The sequence below is a fragment of the Sorghum bicolor genome, chromosome 10 (genome assembly GCF_000003195.3).
Source record: "Sorghum bicolor cultivar BTx623 chromosome 10, Sorghum_bicolor_NCBIv3, whole genome shotgun sequence".
Taxonomy (NCBI): domain Eukaryota; kingdom Viridiplantae; phylum Streptophyta; class Magnoliopsida; order Poales; family Poaceae; genus Sorghum; species Sorghum bicolor.
In genome coordinates, this window is record NC_012879.2 from 15,128,437 (window position 1) to 15,134,609 (window position 6,173).

Here is a 6,173-nt window from a genome sequence, read left to right on the forward strand (position 1 = left end):
ATGGTGATGATGGTGATAACAATGGTGAAAGTCTAATTCTACTTTTGCTCTTTTGAGGGAATACATACCTTCCTTGCTTTTTGAAACTTTATGAGGAGAATGAGATGCTCTTCTTTTTCTTTCCTCTTAGGTGGGTATCTTGTACCCCTAATTCTACTGTCAGACACTTGTCCATTTTTACCTCTCGTCTCACTTTTTCTTTCTTTCAAGGTTTCGGGCACTTGCCCCTTTTTATTTCCTCGTTTATATTTTTTTCTTTTCTTCTCTTTTCTCTCTTTTTTTCAGAGCCCTCATCTCTTGAGATAATATAGCAAGTGGTAGTAGCAAGATAACTTGAGCATTTATTTCACAAGGGAAAACAGAAATATTTTTGGCTATTCTCTCCCGGATTAGGAGTAGAATATTTTTGGGTGGTTCTGGAGATGGACATGGATGGATATATGTGGATGGTACTTTCGGAGTAGAAGTAGCATATATGAGTGAACGTGCAAGTGAATCTTGACTTAACCACATGACAAGCTCCTAAGGGTCTACACAGCTTGACCACACTCAATGCTCATAAGTAGTAAATAGTAAATGTGTGGCTCAAAGTCTAGCAAGCATGTATATATGGCTGTGGTAGGAATTTAAACTCTCATCATACGGGAACTCATCATGCAATATTTTAAAGATTTTTCAAAGATAAAATTCTCCAGAATTCTAGCATCTCTAGGAACACATAAACAACAGCTCAACCTTCCCATATCATATCCGTTAACAACTTAGATTTCAGATCAAGTTTTCATCCCACAAGTTTAGATCTAGAGCAAGCTTTAAATTATAACAGTTATGTCTAAACTTGAGAGAGAACTTCAAATTTGCAAATTAGGTAGAGCAACTATTCATCATATCCATGCTAGAGTTTTATTATTAAGATTCAGATTAGCATAGCCACTTTATTTATTTATTAAACACACTAAGAAAAAGATATATATATATATATATATAAGCACAAAATCTTTATTTGGTTTTTCATAGTTTATGTATTTTAATATTCTAATATAATATAAGTATAAAGATCGGTAGAAATACTTAGCGAGATAAATGGGGGTGCTCTCCCCCAAGCTGAATTTTGACGTAATTTCTCTTGATGTAGCTAGCAGGTGGCAGAGGTGTATTTGAAAGTCAGCAGCATTCTGACAGCGATTAGAATGTCCTCCGTCTGCTAGTCTTCTTGATTCTTAAATTCTGTGGAGCTCAAATAGACAACAAAGCTTGTGGAACTAATTAAGTGTTAGCATAAATATCTAGCCTTCATCATGTTGAGCTTCCTCAATAAATATTACTCCCTGTTTTTATATTTCTATTTTATAAAGCAGAAAAGAAATATTTATTTTATTTTTATGCCACCACAGTGAAGGTACTTATGGGTTTTATGCCACTCGTATACTCACATGGGGCTTAGTATTTTTTAACATTTTTATTTTCTTTTCAAGATAGCATGATTAACTAATAATCTATTTAAGGAAAGTAAATAATTAAAGGGAAAAGGGAATGCAGAAAGGATAAATATGGATAACTACCGATCTTACCTTTCGGCGAGGGTTCAATGTTTTAAGTCTTCTTAACAAGACTTCTCACAGTGTTCATTCTTCAGGTGCGTCATTCGATTCAGGTGCGGACCTTGACGTCTGCACCTCTTGATACGGTGTCACCCATGTTCTTCGTTTGCCCAGCAGTTCGAAGTGCGGCATTGGCAGTAACCTGCTCAGTGTGTTTGTGCTCGTAGATCCAGGTCCTTCACTTGGTAGAGTCTGAGAGTTGTAAAACTCTTCCGTGTTTTGCTCAAAGTGTATCTGCTCATAGAGACAAGGCAGAGATCAAGTGCATGGGTCCTGTTGGTGGAAAACACCAACAAATCCTAAAGTGTATTTGTTCTTCTCTAACCCTAAGCATAGTGAGCAAGACAAAGTTGATGGATGAAAAGTTCATGAGTGTAGCACTTATAACATTTGTCAGATCAGATCGCTCAACCTTATGGAAAGACAATCTATCTATGTATATGTCTTTTTCTTTATATCTCTCAATGATTGAATGTGTAACATTTTAGCTCATATGATTAGGAGTGTGGGATCATGGAGGTAGTACTAAGAACAAGGATTAAAGGACTAAACATGTTGAATCAGTTGGGTTGGTTAATTTGGAGTTATAAATCATATATGTTTGTCTCTTTATTTATGTGAATGCCAGAACCAAGGAGAAGCTCATAAAAGTGATAGTCGAGTACCTTAAGATGTTACCTTGCTTGAAGAGTGATGGTACAGTATCACCTTGTGGAAGCTTTCCTTTCTTAGCGGTTGTGCATCGTGTTTGTGGTACCCTCCATGGATCATCTCTCTATGATGAATGAGCTATGTCCTTTTTGTGTAAATTGTTAAACTTCATGTGTCACTCTCTTCGTCTCTGATGTGAGTTTATCTCAGGACTTCCCAAATCGATATTGAAAGTTTTTCTGCAGGGGTTAGTCCGACAAAAATATACCAATGTCTACATAAGCAGTTTTTAGTTCAATAACCGAACTAGACTCCATGTCTAATCAGATTAAGGAAGGTTGTTTAACCTAAGCACCATGCTTAATTTAAAAGCCAATAGAAGTATGTGCAGTACTTCCAAACTAACACTTACTAGTAAATAGACAAAGGTAACATGACAACATTTATAGAGATCTACTCAAGTGGAGATGAAGTAGTGTGATTAATATTTAACAAATGGAGCATGTCTTAAAGGTAGGGACAACCAACATAGCAACATGGCAAAGGATGTTTTTATGTAAAGTACTCCCCCAAACTTGAATTTTGCAGAATTCAAGTTTGGATGAATTTAATTCAGTGTTGCATGATGATTGGTTGGACATACCTTGTACTTGTTTGTCATTCATCTGATCTTCTTGTTCCAATCCTGGAAAGGTTAGTGACAAGAATACCCGAAGGAATATTTTTACAATTATCCTTATATGCTCAATACACAAGGTAATGTTGTAAATAATTAAAAACTCTTGTTACGATCTGATCAGTGTTTATTTTAGGACACTAAGCTTATCCTTGGGAAACCATCAATTTATGTCGGCGAAGTGGTTTCCCTTCCAACGCCGACCTATTTCAAGATCAACTCAACGAGATCTGCAATATTTATTATAGACATATGCATCGACAACCGCCCTTTTAAAGTTTTTATAAATAGAAAGGAAGAGGGGGTTGGAGATCTCAAATGTGGTGACGTTGGAGAGACCAATAGATTGGGAAGATGTTGCATATGAGCATGGAGTAAACAAAGTGGCTATGAAATAAATTCCGTGCTCATTAATGTTATCTTCGTCTCCAATCTGAATGTTCAGAGTTCCTCTTGGATTGGTCTCACTTATGTCCTCTTCTATAGTTGGATGAATCCCATCTTCAAAGGATTCAAGAACTCACCATTTGAAATTGAACCAAAGTCAGAATTCATTAAGGCTTCTTCCTTATCCATCCATTCTACACATTCTAGCCATTTAGAACTTGTGATCAGGAAAGGGGAGGTGTTAGAATTTTCAATATGGCTTAGCTCTCCTTCACTTGATATGTCATCCTCGACTTCTTCATAACAGGAACCAGGACATTCTCTAAGAGAACCATTATTGCGAGGATTTGAATTATCCCTGCTTGAAGGTCTCTTATGGAACCAGAAGTCTAAACCATCAGCATCTGAATGATTTAAGGTCGAAATTCCTTCCTCCCTTGGAGAATTTTGGGGTATTGATGGTTCAGGATCGATAGCTAAAGTTTGGAATTGAAGTGGTTGTGATCTGGCTATCGAAACTTCTTCTTCTTGTCTAGGAACTGGTTCTGTCTCTTTCTCAGGGATATAAAAGCTAGGAGACTTTCCACTTAATAAATCAATCAAATTCCATGCTTCACTAGCAGGTAGGTGATAGAAGGATCCTCTAGAGGCTGTATTCAAGGTTTGCTTATTTTCCCCCACTAAGGCCCTCAAAAAAGTGAATTAGAAGAACTTCTTCTGAAATAGAAAGCTTTGGGCCAGTGAGAGTAAGGTTAATAAAGCGGTCCCATGATTTCCTAAGAGATTCTTCTTTCAGTTGTCTAAAAGAAATAATCTCACGCCGAAGTTCTGCCACTTTGGAGATTGGAAAATATTTAGAAAGAAAACTACTATATAACTCCTTCCAATCTCCATGAACACTCCCTACTTTGAGTTTGTACCAATGTCTAGCTTTTCCTGTTAAAGAGAACGGAAAGAGCTTCCATTTGAGGGTCTCATCAGACATTCCTTCTATGCGAAGGAGGTCACAGACTCGATAAAACTCTCTTAGGTGTGTGTATGGGTTTTCCTCACCTTCTTCTGAGAAAGGTTGTTTTTGAACAAATTCTATGTATTCGGGGTCTATCTCAAAACTAGATGCTATGATAGGCTTTGAAGATTTTGGTGGTTCGAGATGTGTGCCCGTAGGTCTATGAAATTCATAGATAGACATGTTTGAATTCATGATAGACCAGAGATCAAGGATTAGATAAGAAGAAAGATTAGCAGAGATGAGGCAAAGGATAAAAGAAAAATATTTTATTATTATTATTATTATTTTTAGAAAATGATTAAGCTAGTTCGTAGTCAACTCAGCAACCGTTTCCCCGGCAACGGCGCCAAAAATGCTTGTTGACACTTGCTAACACCACTTGAATACTAGGTTGTCATCCCTAGCATGGCACTAGAGTGTACTATGGTACTTATACGCACACAGATAATCCGCAAGCGCACGGATATCGTTGAAGCTTTTACCCGGTTAAAGGTTTTATCGTATCCACAGGGAAACGGGAGAACTGATTTACGCTCTAACTTAACCAAGATAAGTAAACAGGTGTAAATAGGAAAGATGGTAGAATCGAATAAGAACAATATTAAAGGTAAGATAACAGTGAATGATAATATGGGAATAGAGAATAGAGCAATTCTAGTATATGGGCGATGGTAGCAGAATAGAGAGTAGAGCAATCTAGTATATGGGCGATGGTAGCAGAATAGAGAGGGTAACTATGGTTTCTCTACTTCAAAGGGGTATGTCTATGTCTGGGACGAACCATGTGATAAGAGTACACCACAAAGGATGCTTATCCTTAGGCCGATAAACCCTACCCGTCCTGCTAACGAGAGGTGGACTACAGAGAACCAACGTAACTGTCACCTACGCGGCTTACCACACGATCCAGCTAGACAGGGGATATCCACAAGTAATCTAGGTCTAAGCACCACGCTTACACCTATACTACAACTCTCACCTATAGCGTCCTATAGATTAGAATACTCAAAAGAGTTGTGAACCAGAACATACATAATTAGTAATTGGATAATGAATTAGAAGTAGATTACCAGAGTCATCCCATGAGCAAGCTTGATTAGAGCTTGATCATGACGAAGTACAACCGGAGGAAGAACCGACAGGCCGGCCTCTCCTCTAATCCTCCTTCGCTCTCCATCTTGCTACTATCTAGATCTACTCTAGTTTAGAGAAGAGAGGAGAGCTCTCATCTCTAAACCCTAGCTTTTGCTCTGTCTATGAATAATGAATAATGATCAAGGGGTGCCTCCTCCAGGGGCCAGGGGGTCTGGTTATATAGTCCCCTCAAGTGAACCTGGACCGTCGGATCAAACCGACATTGATTGAACGGTTATTCTTGATCCTTTAGGTCAGTGGAGATCTCCCGAGAAACAGAGTCCTGATTGGACTCCGGGTCAGGGCAGGCGCCCAGGGCAGGAGGGCGGGCGCCCTGCCTCTGGCCCCTCTCGGCCTCCGCTTTCTTCCCGTGGCTTCTGGAGTCTTCTAGATGTAAGATAATTGCGCGATACGTTAATATCTCTATGTAATCCCGACGTGTGGGCCTTTCTTCCGTATTTCCTGATAACCCCCTGCAGAAATAGACAAACACCAAAACTCGTGGAATTCTGTGAGATAAAACCCTAAGTCTAGATGTTGATTTCATTTGGATCCTTTTCTTTGTTTATTTGATAATTAAATTTGATACTTAAGGACCGTCAACAATAAGGACATTTTGAAGTTTATAATTTTGATTCAGTTTTAGCTTTTCTTATTTCAAATGAATTAGACTTTATAAACTCAAACATTAAAATGTTGAAAATCATAAAAT